Source organism: Sprattus sprattus, assembly GCF_963457725.1.
Source record: "Sprattus sprattus genome assembly, chromosome: 13".
Taxonomy (NCBI): domain Eukaryota; kingdom Metazoa; phylum Chordata; class Actinopteri; order Clupeiformes; family Clupeidae; genus Sprattus; species Sprattus sprattus.
In genome coordinates this window covers 33,160,336-33,174,696 of record NC_137911.1, presented here as the reverse complement: position 1 = coordinate 33,174,696, position 14,361 = coordinate 33,160,336, and positions in this window count along the sequence as shown.

The following is a 14,361-nucleotide window of genomic DNA, read 5'->3' as shown; positions in this document are numbered from 1 at the left end:
CAACCCAAACAACAGGGAACTCAATGAACGATCATTACCCACATTCCAATTTGGAAATACTTACCCTAACCTGGGAAGAGAGTATCACTCGCGAGATTTAGGGATGGCCAGTGCCCAACCTGCCTTGTGCTTTGAGGTGTGTGTGTGGTGCCGGGCCTGGGGACGACTGATCCTAACCTACCCCCCATCTTAAAATTCTTAAAACCTTGTGCCCTAACCTTACCCTATTCCTAACCTTAACCCAAGACCCAATACCCTTTTTCCTTGACCCTGGGCTTGGTACTCACTCGCTCTCTCTTGGTGCTTTGCAGGGTTCTCATTTCCCCTAACCCTAACCCTAACCCTAACCCTAACCCTAACCCTAACCCTAACCCTAACCCTAACCCTAACCCTAACCCTAACCCTAACCCTAGTCTAAATATCATCCTACTTCTCATTCTCCTGCTAAACCTAACCTCAGTGGTTCTCATATTTATCAATACACCGGTTATATTCAGAACCACCATAGTTATCCACTTTCTCATAAAAACTCATTCAACTCCATCAGTGCTATCCATTTTTTCATTTACCGCCATTCACCCTCGTGGTCTCTTTTCCCTCTCAGTACTCTCCGGCACACATTGATAAAGACTTCTTTCTCTATATATAAAAGAACAAAAAATATTATTATTATTATTATTATTATTATATAGTTACACATTTAGACAGGTACACAATATACTGACATTCACAACATACAGACACACACACCACACACTCCACATATTAGTTGTTTTTCTTAAAATCTTTATTATTTCTTTTTAACCTTTCTTTCTCCCCTTCTCTCTCTCTCTCTCTCTCCTCCCTCTCCTCCTTCTCCTCCTCCTCTCCTCCTGTCTTGAGGCATCCATCTGTGTATGAAAAACATAATGAGCATATAGGGAAACTCAAAACAAATGGATAAGAATATTCAAGTAGCAACGCTGTGCCCATGCTTGGGTAACCGCAAGAGGGGAAAACTGTTTTTACTTTCCTCTTGTGTGTACACCCCTCCTATCTCTACAAACCTAACCTTGCTCGTGCCGGCCCCTTCTTCTTCCATTTAGTTTTCATAAGCATCCCTGCCATAACAACTACACACTCCTCAGACAGCTTATCTCCCCCTGCATCTCCCCCTCCATCCCCCCCCCCATCCCCTTTTCTTACAAACCTGTGATTTTCTTTCTGTCACTGTTTTTTTTTTTTTTTTTTTCTATTATTTTTCTTAATTGGTCTAATTGTTTGCAAGGTGCCCCTCGTCCCAACCCATCACCAAAATGCTGTGCACCTGTGTGGGTGGGACAAAGGAGTCCTTAAAAACTGCTTGCAAGCAGAGACTCCTCATTCTGTGGTATGACTGTGTAAAGACAGAACAAGGCTTTTGAAGAAGCCGAACAGGCGAAACGTCAAGCCAAGCTTTCTGTCATGTATGAATGTGTTTTTATTTTGTTTTAATGTTCTTTTAAACTTTTAACTCACCTGGGACTTGTGATTCTCAAAACTTACCCAAGAAGATCACCTTTCCCTATGGATTTTAAACAAACATTTCCAAGCCAGGAGGCTATGAAGCCGACAGGAACCTCTTGGCATTGGACTTAAAAGCCATCCTCCTTCTGGGACTGCACCTTCTCTCCTACCACGGATACCTAAAAACAACAACAAAAAGAACACCTGCCATAGAGAAAAGATAAAACAGCATGAAGGTAAAAACACTTGTTGAACCATTCACCCACATCTCCTACAAGCGATATGCATACCGGAGGGGTGTTAAAACTGAACAGACTTTTACCATGCGTTGTTATGTGGCAGATTGTTTTAAAAGGAACCTGTTGTACAGTCTGAACAGACTTCATAGGTGGGGTATCTGTGTCGGATTAAGTGTATGTTCTGGTCAGAGTTTGATTTGATTTTGTTTGTTATTTTTCTATCCTTTTGGTCTTTTCTTATCCTTTTCTTTTCTCTTTATTTCAAACATTTCTTTTGAATTATCTCACCTCCTTCAAACCCCCCCCCCCCCGCCCTCCATTTTGTTTGTCCATACCCCTACATCCACCATTTTACCCACCCCTCATCCACCTGCACCCACTACACATATTTACACACACACATAGTAACACTCACTCACGCTCACACATACTACTCACGCATACACACACACACCCACACACTCCATTACTTACCTGCGTAATTTGTTTTTGTCCTGCTTTGTCTTGTGTTGTCCCTCTCCTCCTCTCTCCCTCTCTCCTGCCCTCTACATCTGTAGGATGGCCCACTCCACCAGCAACTGGTTTGCGGCATTGGGTGAGGGTAATGCTAGGGTAGAGAAAAAACACTGGTTAGAGTAATACATGCAGAACCTACTCTAGTTTTAACTTATTTATTTTTTAATCACTAGCTATCTTGCACAAGAGTCAAGCAGTGTTAGAGAGACGGTGGGCCAAGCCAGACTCCCTTCCATTTTACATTACAGGTCATTAGATAGTACCATGTGCTTCAAAGGGCAACATGGCATTCAAATGTTTTAATGTCTTTGTTTTTGTGGCCTGCAAGGCTGAGTTACTACTTACCTACCTGTGTCAACATCATCACGACACGAGGGAGGACGTGACGTTCAGTTGACACTGGACGTGACTCACCCCTCAGTCTAGCTTTTTTAATACACAACCCCAGACGACTCAGTTTCGTGAAAAGTTTACTGTAACAAACTCAAACCACGACGTGGGCAGAGACTGAGTTCGCCTTTTAACCACACACCACCTCTATTACACTCACAAGTAACTATCCTTTTAATTGGTCAATTACTAGAATTTGTCAGTTGGGCATAGGTTAGGCTTCTCTTGCAGGTTACAAACGTAGCATTAACATGCAGCTAACGCTAAGCGCTAACACGCTAACGTTTCCCCCATTTTAGAGCCAACACCAAAAACATTTTTTACTAAGTAACCTGGTGATATCAAAAACACTCGTGCCTTACTCACCGTGGGTGCTCAAACAGCGCTGCAGTGACGACTTGCCTCCCTTCCCATGTTGTGGCTGTTTAAAATCCACGTGTGTGGATCCTCCTCCCACGCTAATCAGCACAGGGGGTCCTCTAGCCACGGGTGCCCACCTGAAAGCCCGTTCTAGTTTCACTGTCTACTCCTTGTCACACCTGTCCCCTCCCCCGTTTAATTTCTCTCCCTCCCTCCCTCTCTTAATGAGGATCAATTTTGGGATCCTTTCTCTCTCCCCTCTCCTCATGTGAGGAGGGGGGACCCCGGGAGACGGTAGCTCTCCTCTCTCCCTCTCTCACCTGGTCCGAGCGTTCCACACCTTCACCATCCTTAAACAGCTCCTCTTGTCTGCAGAGGAAACAAGACAGAATGTCAATAACATCACCGTCAGCTCCCAGAGTCCCAGCCATCATCCCTTATGAATTCTTTTTTTGCTCACTTTTTCATTTAATAATAAATATTTATTTATTTAGATTTATATTCCTTTTGATTACCTTATTCCTACCGTGTGGTTTGCTTTCCTTCGTTTGCCCCCCCCCCCCCCTCCCCAAGTGTGCCTGTGTGAATTTTCTGTTTGTTTTCTTGAAAGCACTTATTTACTATCATTTTTATTTATTATTAATTATTATCTACCCCGTCCCAAAAAGCACTTACTCTTGGCTGGGTGCTCGCTCGGCGCGGCTGTCCTCCTCTGCTCACTGTTGTGACAGCAGTCATGCACTCTTTCCATCCGTGCAATGACTACGACGACGAGGTGACGTCTGAGAGACGAGCCCTCCTTCTCCCCTCGTCCCTATAGATTGGTGGGATTTCTATTATGTTCCTCCTTTTTCAAACCCCCCCCCCCCCCCTCCTCCTTGTGACATGCCAGACATCGCAGGAGACGAGCAGTGTGACGTCCATAGATCTCTCCCACACACACACACACACACACACACACACACACACGTATGGCCCAACCTTTTAGAAAAACATACTCTGCTGCTGTTTTTAAGTTGTCACACTTTGCGGTCCACTTACCGTTGTTCTTCTCTGGTCTGATCTTGCTGTTGAGGTTTTAAAAGAATAAAACATTTCCTCTCCAGTCAACGATGCATCTTTGGCCCCATCTAGTGGGCAAACATTTTTATTACCTTTTCAAAAACTTTTTTTCTTCCCCTCTTGGTTTCTCACAGCACTATCTCCATCACCACACCAACACTGACACCACTGACTGCTCACAACCAACATACTTACATTTTTCATACATTTAAGGTCTTCCTGGTGGAGGAATACTGAGCCCAAAAAAAAAAAAAAAAAAAAAAAAAAAAAAATGGAAGAAGAAGTCTCTTCATTTGTCGTGTCTCACTTCTTTAGTTATTTAGTTATTTAGTGAATTTATTAAAAACCGCTTTTTAGACATGTTTTTTGCATAATAATTTTTTCTGTGTCTAAATATCATCCTACTTCTCATTCTCCTGCTAAACCTAACCTCAGTGGTTCTCATATTTATCAATACACCGGTTATATTCAGAACCACCATAGTTATCCACTTTCTCATAAAAACTCATTCAACTCCATCAGTGCTATCCATTTTTTCATTTACCGCCATTCACCCTCGTGGTCTCTTTTCCCTCTCAGTACTCTCCGGCACACATTGATAAAGACTTCTTTCTCTATATATAAAAGAACAAAAAATATTATTATTATTATTATTATTATTATATAGTTACACATTTAGACAGGTACACAATATACTGACATTCACAACATACAGACACACACACCACACACTCCACATATTAGTTGTTTTTCTTAAAATCTTTATTATTTCTTTTTAACCTTTCTTTCTCCCCTTCTCTCTCTCTCTCTCTCTCCTCCCTCTCCTCCTTCTCCTCCTCCTCTCCTCCTGTCTTGAGGCATCCATCTGTGTATGAAAAACATAATGAGCATATAGGGAAACTCAAAACAAATGGATAAGAATATTCAAGTAGCAACGCTGTGCCCATGCTTGGGTAACCGCAAGAGGGGAAAACTGTTTTTACTTTCCTCTTGTGTGTACACCCCTCCTATCTCTACAAACCTAACCTTGCTCGTGCCGGCCCCTTCTTCTTCCATTTAGTTTTCATAAGCATCCCTGCCATAACAACTACACACTCCTCAGACAGCTTATCTCCCCCTGCATCTCCCCCTCCATCCCCCCCCCCATCCCCTTTTCTTACAAACCTGTGATTTTCTTTCTGTCACTGTTTTTTTTTTTTTTTTTTTTTTCTATTATTTTTCTTAATTGGTCTAATTGTTTGCAAGGTGCCCCTCGTCCCAACCCATCACCAAAATGCTGTGCACCTGTGTGGGTGGGACAAAGGAGTCCTTAAAAACTGCTTGCAAGCAGAGACTCCTCATTCTGTGGTATGACTGTGTAAAGACAGAACAAGGCTTTTGAAGAAGCCGAACAGGCGAAACGTCAAGCCAAGCTTTCTGTCATGTATGAATGTGTTTTTATTTTGTTTTAATGTTCTTTTAAACTTTTAACTCACCTGGGACTTGTGATTCTCAAAACTTACCCAAGAAGATCACCTTTCCCTATGGATTTTAAACAAACATTTCCAAGCCAGGAGGCTATGAAGCCGACAGGAACCTCTTGGCATTGGACTTAAAAGCCATCCTCCTTCTGGGACTGCACCTTCTCTCCTACCACGGATACCTAAAAACAACAACAAAAAGAACACCTGCCATAGAGAAAAGATAAAACAGCATGAAGGTAAAAACACTTGTTGAACCATTCACCCACATCTCCTACAAGCGATATGCATACCGGAGGGGTGTTAAAACTGAACAGACTTTTACCATGCGTTGTTATGTGGCAGATTGTTTTAAAAGGAACCTGTTGTACAGTCTGAACAGACTTCATAGGTGGGGTATCTGTGTCGGATTAAGTGTATGTTCTGGTCAGAGTTTGATTTGATTTTGTTTGTTATTTTTCTATCCTTTTGGTCTTTTCTTATCCTTTTCTTTTCTCTTTATTTCAAACATTTCTTTTGAATTATCTCACCTCCTTCAAACCCCCCCCCCCCCGCCCTCCATTTTGTTTGTCCATACCCCTACATCCACCATTTTACCCACCCCTCATCCACCTGCACCCACTACACATATTTACACACACACATAGTAACACTCACTCACGCTCACACATACTACTCACGCATACACACACACACCCACACACTCCATTACTTACCTGCGTAATTTGTTTTTGTCCTGCTTTGTCTTGTGTTGTCCCTCTCCTCCTCTCTCCCTCTCTCCTGCCCTCTACATCTGTAGGATGGCCCACTCCACCAGCAACTGGTTTGCGGCATTGGGTGAGGGTAATGCTAGGGTAGAGAAAAAACACTGGTTAGAGTAATACATGCAGAACCTACTCTAGTTTTAACTTATTTATTTTTTAATCACTAGCTATCTTGCACAAGAGTCAAGCAGTGTTAGAGAGACGGTGGGCCAAGCCAGACTCCCTTCCATTTTACATTACAGGTCATTAGATAGTACCATGTGCTTCAAAGGGCAACATGGCATTCAAATGTTTTAATGTCTTTGTTTTTGTGGCCTGCAAGGCTGAGTTACTACTTACCTACCTGTGTCAACATCATCACGACACGAGGGAGGACGTGACGTTCAGTTGACACTGGACGTGACTCACCCCTCAGTCTAGCTTTTTTAATACACAACCCCAGACGACTCAGTTTCGTGAAAAGTTTACTGTAACAAACTCAAACCACGACGTGGGCAGAGACTGAGTTCGCCTTTTAACCACACACCACCTCTATTACACTCACAAGTAACTATCCTTTTAATTGGTCAATTACTAGAATTTGTCAGTTGGGCATAGGTTAGGCTTCTCTTGCAGGTTACAAACGTAGCATTAACATGCAGCTAACGCTAAGCGCTAACACGCTAACGTTTCCCCCATTTTAGAGCCAACACCAAAAACATTTTTTACTAAGTAACCTGGTGATATCAAAAACACTCGTGCCTTACTCACCGTGGGTGCTCAAACAGCGCTGCAGTGACGACTTGCCTCCCTTCCCATGTTGTGGCTGTTTAAAATCCACGTGTGTGGATCCTCCTCCCACGCTAATCAGCACAGGGGGTCCTCTAGCCACGGGTGCCCACCTGAAAGCCCGTTCTAGTTTCACTGTCTACTCCTTGTCACACCTGTCCCCTCCCCCGTTTAATTTCTCTCCCTCCCTCCCTCTCTTAATGAGGATCAATTTTGGGATCCTTTCTCTCTCCCCTCTCCTCATGTGAGGAGGGGGGACCCCGGGAGACGGTAGCTCTCCTCTCTCCCTCTCTCACCTGGTCCGAGCGTTCCACACCTTCACCATCCTTAAACAGCTCCTCTTGTCTGCAGAGGAAACAAGACAGAATGTCAATAACATCACCGTCAGCTCCCAGAGTCCCAGCCATCATCCCTTATGAATTCTTTTTTTGCTCACTTTTTCATTTAATAATAAATATTTATTTATTTAGATTTATATTCCTTTTGATTACCTTATTCCTACCGTGTGGTTTGCTTTCCTTCGTTTGCCCCCCCCCCCCCCTCCCCAAGTGTGCCTGTGTGAATTTTCTGTTTGTTTTCTTGAAAGCACTTATTTACTATCATTTTTATTTATTATTAATTATTATCTACCCCGTCCCAAAAAGCACTTACTCTTGGCTGGGTGCTCGCTCGGCGCGGCTGTCCTCCTCTGCTCACTGTTGTGACAGCAGTCATGCACTCTTTCCATCCGTGCAATGACTACGACGACGAGGTGACGTCTGAGAGACGAGCCCTCCTTCTCCCCTCGTCCCTATAGATTGGTGGGATTTCTATTATGTTCCTCCTTTTTCAAACCCCCCCCCCCCCCCTCCTCCTTGTGACATGCCAGACATCGCAGGAGACGAGCAGTGTGACGTCCATAGATCTCTCCCACACACACACACACACACACACACACACACACACGTATGGCCCAACCTTTTAGAAAAACATACTCTGCTGCTGTTTTTAAGTTGTCACACTTTGCGGTCCACTTACCGTTGTTCTTCTCTGGTCTGATCTTGCTGTTGAGGTTTTAAAAGAATAAAACATTTCCTCTCCAGTCAACGATGCATCTTTGGCCCCATCTAGTGGGCAAACATTTTTATTACCTTTTCAAAAACTTTTTTTCTTCCCCTCTTGGTTTCTCACAGCACTATCTCCATCACCACACCAACACTGACACCACTGACTGCTCACAACCAACATACTTACATTTTTCATACATTTAAGGTCTTCCTGGTGGAGGAATACTGAGCCCAAAAAAAAAAAAAAAAAAAAAAAAATGGAAGAAGAAGTCTCTTCATTTGTCGTGTCTCACTTCTTTAGTTATTTAGTTATTTAGTGAATTTATTAAAAACCGCTTTTTAGACATGTTTTTTGCATAATAATTTTTTCTGTGTCTAAATATCATCCTACTTCTCATTCTCCTGCTAAACCTAACCTCAGTGGTTCTCATATTTATCAATACACCGGTTATATTCAGAACCACCATAGTTATCCACTTTCTCATAAAAACTCATTCAACTCCATCAGTGCTATCCATTTTTTCATTTACCGCCATTCACCCTCGTGGTCTCTTTTCCCTCTCAGTACTCTCCGGCACACATTGATAAAGACTTCTTTCTCTATATATAAAAGAACAAAAAATATTATTATTATTATTATTATTATTATATAGTTACACATTTAGACAGGTACACAATATACTGACATTCACAACATACAGACACACACACCACACACTCCACATATTAGTTGTTTTTCTTAAAATCTTTATTATTTCTTTTTAACCTTTCTTTCTCCCCTTCTCTCTCTCTCTCTCTCTCCTCCCTCTCCTCCTTCTCCTCCTCCTCTCCTCCTGTCTTGAGGCATCCATCTGTGTATGAAAAACATAATGAGCATATAGGGAAACTCAAAACAAATGGATAAGAATATTCAAGTAGCAACGCTGTGCCCATGCTTGGGTAACCGCAAGAGGGGAAAACTGTTTTTACTTTCCTCTTGTGTGTACACCCCTCCTATCTCTACAAACCTAACCTTGCTCGTGCCGGCCCCTTCTTCTTCCATTTAGTTTTCATAAGCATCCCTGCCATAACAACTACACACTCCTCAGACAGCTTATCTCCCCCTGCATCTCCCCCTCCATCCCCCCCCCCATCCCCTTTTCTTACAAACCTGTGATTTTCTTTCTGTCACTGTTTTTTTTTTTTTTTTTTTCTATTATTTTTCTTAATTGGTCTAATTGTTTGCAAGGTGCCCCTCGTCCCAACCCATCACCAAAATGCTGTGCACCTGTGTGGGTGGGACAAAGGAGTCCTTAAAAACTGCTTGCAAGCAGAGACTCCTCATTCTGTGGTATGACTGTGTAAAGACAGAACAAGGCTTTTGAAGAAGCCGAACAGGCGAAACGTCAAGCCAAGCTTTCTGTCATGTATGAATGTGTTTTTATTTTGTTTTAATGTTCTTTTAAACTTTTAACTCACCTGGGACTTGTGATTCTCAAAACTTACCCAAGAAGATCACCTTTCCCTATGGATTTTAAACAAACATTTCCAAGCCAGGAGGCTATGAAGCCGACAGGAACCTCTTGGCATTGGACTTAAAAGCCATCCTCCTTCTGGGACTGCACCTTCTCTCCTACCACGGATACCTAAAAACAACAACAAAAAGAACACCTGCCATAGAGAAAAGATAAAACAGCATGAAGGTAAAAACACTTGTTGAACCATTCACCCACATCTCCTACAAGCGATATGCATACCGGAGGGGTGTTAAAACTGAACAGACTTTTACCATGCGTTGTTATGTGGCAGATTGTTTTAAAAGGAACCTGTTGTACAGTCTGAACAGACTTCATAGGTGGGGTATCTGTGTCGGATTAAGTGTATGTTCTGGTCAGAGTTTGATTTGATTTTGTTTGTTATTTTTCTATCCTTTTGGTCTTTTCTTATCCTTTTCTTTTCTCTTTATTTCAAACATTTCTTTTGAATTATCTCACCTCCTTCAAACCCCCCCCCCCCCGCCCTCCATTTTGTTTGTCCATACCCCTACATCCACCATTTTACCCACCCCTCATCCACCTGCACCCACTACACATATTTACACACACACATAGTAACACTCACTCACGCTCACACATACTACTCACGCATACACACACACACCCACACACTCCATTACTTACCTGCGTAATTTGTTTTTGTCCTGCTTTGTCTTGTGTTGTCCCTCTCCTCCTCTCTCCCTCTCTCCTGCCCTCTACATCTGTAGGATGGCCCACTCCACCAGCAACTGGTTTGCGGCATTGGGTGAGGGTAATGCTAGGGTAGAGAAAAAACACTGGTTAGAGTAATACATGCAGAACCTACTCTAGTTTTAACTTATTTATTTTTTAATCACTAGCTATCTTGCACAAGAGTCAAGCAGTGTTAGAGAGACGGTGGGCCAAGCCAGACTCCCTTCCATTTTACATTACAGGTCATTAGATAGTACCATGTGCTTCAAAGGGCAACATGGCATTCAAATGTTTTAATGTCTTTGTTTTTGTGGCCTGCAAGGCTGAGTTACTACTTACCTACCTGTGTCAACATCATCACGACACGAGGGAGGACGTGACGTTCAGTTGACACTGGACGTGACTCACCCCTCAGTCTAGCTTTTTTAATACACAACCCCAGACGACTCAGTTTCGTGAAAAGTTTACTGTAACAAACTCAAACCACGACGTGGGCAGAGACTGAGTTCGCCTTTTAACCACACACCACCTCTATTACACTCACAAGTAACTATCCTTTTAATTGGTCAATTACTAGAATTTGTCAGTTGGGCATAGGTTAGGCTTCTCTTGCAGGTTACAAACGTAGCATTAACATGCAGCTAACGCTAAGCGCTAACACGCTAACGTTTCCCCCATTTTAGAGCCAACACCAAAAACATTTTTTACTAAGTAACCTGGTGATATCAAAAACACTCGTGCCTTACTCACCGTGGGTGCTCAAACAGCGCTGCAGTGACGACTTGCCTCCCTTCCCATGTTGTGGCTGTTTAAAATCCACGTGTGTGGATCCTCCTCCCACGCTAATCAGCACAGGGGGTCCTCTAGCCACGGGTGCCCACCTGAAAGCCCGTTTTAGTTTCACTGTCTACTCCTTGTCACACCTGTCCCCTCCCCCGTTTAATTTCTCTCCCTCCCTCCCTCTCTTAATGAGGATCAATTTTGGGATCCTTTCTCTCTCCCCTCTCCTCATGTGAGGAGGGGGGACCCCGGGAGACGGTAGCTCTCCTCTCTCCCTCTCTCACCTGGTCCGAGCGTTCCACACCTTCACCATCCTTAAACAGCTCCTCTTGTCTGCAGAGGAAACAAGACAGAATGTCAATAACATCACCGTCAGCTCCCAGAGTCCCAGCCATCATCCCTTATGAATTCTTTTTTTGCTCACTTTTTCATTTAATAATAAATATTTATTTATTTAGATTTATATTCCTTTTGATTACCTTATTCCTACCGTGTGGTTTGCTTTCCTTCGTTTGCCCCCCCCCCCCCCCTCCCCAAGTGTGCCTGTGTGAATTTTCTGTTTGTTTTCTTGAAAGCACTTATTTACTATCATTTTTATTTATTATTAATTATTATCTACCCCGTCCCAAAAAGCACTTACTCTTGGCTGGGTGCTCGCTCGGCGCGGCTGTCCTCCTCTGCTCACTGTTGTGACAGCAGTCATGCACTCTTTCCATCCGTGCAATGACTACGACGACGAGGTGACGTCTGAGAGACGAGCCCTCCTTCTCCCCTCGTCCCTATAGATTGGTGGGATTTCTATTATGTTCCTCCTTTTTCAAACCCCCCCCCCCCCCCTCCTCCTTGTGACATGCCAGACATCGCAGGAGACGAGCAGTGTGACGTCCATAGATCTCTCCCACACACACACACACACACACACACACACACACACGTATGGCCCAACCTTTTAGAAAAACATACTCTGCTGCTGTTTTTAAGTTGTCACACTTTGCGGTCCACTTACCGTTGTTCTTCTCTGGTCTGATCTTGCTGTTGAGGTTTTAAAAGAATAAAACATTTCCTCTCCAGTCAACGATGCATCTTTGGCCCCATCTAGTGGGCAAACATTTTTATTACCTTTTCAAAAACTTTTTTTCTTCCCCTCTTGGTTTCTCACAGCACTATCTCCATCACCACACCAACACTGACACCACTGACTGCTCACAACCAACATACTTACATTTTTCATACATTTAAGGTCTTCCTGGTGGAGGAATACTGAGCCCAAAAAAAAAAAAAAAAAAAAAAAAAAAAAAAAAAATGGAAGAAGAAGTCTCTTCATTTGTCGTGTCTCACTTCTTTAGTTATTTAGTTATTTAGTGAATTTATTAAAAACCGCTTTTTAGACATGTTTTTTGCATAATAATTTTTTCTGTGTCTAAATATCATCCTACTTCTCATTCTCCTGCTAAACCTAACCTCAGTGGTTCTCATATTTATCAATACACCGGTTATATTCAGAACCACCATAGTTATCCACTTTCTCATAAAAACTCATTCAACTCCATCAGTGCTATCCATTTTTTCATTTACCGCCATTCACCCTCGTGGTCTCTTTTCCCTCTCAGTACTCTCCGGCACACATTGATAAAGACTTCTTTCTCTATATATAAAAGAACAAAAAATATTATTATTATTATTATTATTATTATATAGTTACACATTTAGACAGGTACACAATATACTGACATTCACAACATACAGACACACACACCACACACTCCACATATTAGTTGTTTTTCTTAAAATCTTTATTATTTCTTTTTAACCTTTCTTTCTCCCCTTCTCTCTCTCTCTCTCTCTCCTCCCTCTCCTCCTTCTCCTCCTCCTCTCCTCCTGTCTTGAGGCATCCATCTGTGTATGAAAAACATAATGAGCATATAGGGAAACTCAAAACAAATGGATAAGAATATTCAAGTAGCAACGCTGTGCCCATGCTTGGGTAACCGCAAGAGGGGAAAACTGTTTTTACTTTCCTCTTGTGTGTACACCCCTCCTATCTCTACAAACCTAACCTTGCTCGTGCCGGCCCCTTCTTCTTCCATTTAGTTTTCATAAGCATCCCTGCCATAACAACTACACACTCCTCAGACAGCTTATCTCCCCCTGCATCTCCCCCTCCATCCCCCCCCCCATCCCCTTTTCTTACAAACCTGTGATTTTCTTTCTGTCACTGTTTTTTTTTTTTTTTTTTTTTTCTATTATTTTTCTTAATTGGTCTAATTGTTTGCAAGGTGCCCCTCGTCCCAACCCATCACCAAAATGCTGTGCACCTGTGTGGGTGGGACAAAGGAGTCCTTAAAAACTGCTTGCAAGCAGAGACTCCTCATTCTGTGGTATGACTGTGTAAAGACAGAACAAGGCTTTTGAAGAAGCCGAACAGGCGAAACGTCAAGCCAAGCTTTCTGTCATGTATGAATGTGTTTTTATTTTGTTTTAATGTTCTTTTAAACTTTTAACTCACCTGGGACTTGTGATTCTCAAAACTTACCCAAGAAGATCACCTTTCCCTATGGATTTTAAACAAACATTTCCAAGCCAGGAGGCTATGAAGCCGACAGGAACCTCTTGGCATTGGACTTAAAAGCCATCCTCCTTCTGGGACTGCACCTTCTCTCCTACCACGGATACCTAAAAACAACAACAAAAAGAACACCTGCCATAGAGAAAAGATAAAACAGCATGAAGGTAAAAACACTTGTTGAACCATTCACCCACATCTCCTACAAGCGATATGCATACCGGAGGGGTGTTAAAACTGAACAGACTTTTACCATGCGTTGTTATGTGGCAGATTGTTTTAAAAGGAACCTGTTGTACAGTCTGAACAGACTTCATAGGTGGGGTATCTGTGTCGGATTAAGTGTATGTTCTGGTCAGAGTTTGATTTGATTTTGTTTGTTATTTTTCTATCCTTTTGGTCTTTTCTTATCCTTTTCTTTTCTCTTTATTTCAAACATTTCTTTTGAATTATCTCACCTCCTTCAAACCCCCCCCCCCCCGCCCTCCATTTTGTTTGTCCATACCCCTACATCCACCATTTTACCCACCCCTCATCCACCTGCACCCACTACACATATTTACACACACACATAGTAACACTCACTCACGCTCACACATACTACTCACGCATACACACACACACCCACACACTCCATTACTTACCTGCGTAATTTGTTTTTGTCCTGCTTTGTCTTGTGTTGTCCCTCTCCTCCTCTCTCCCTCTCTCCTGCCCTCTACAT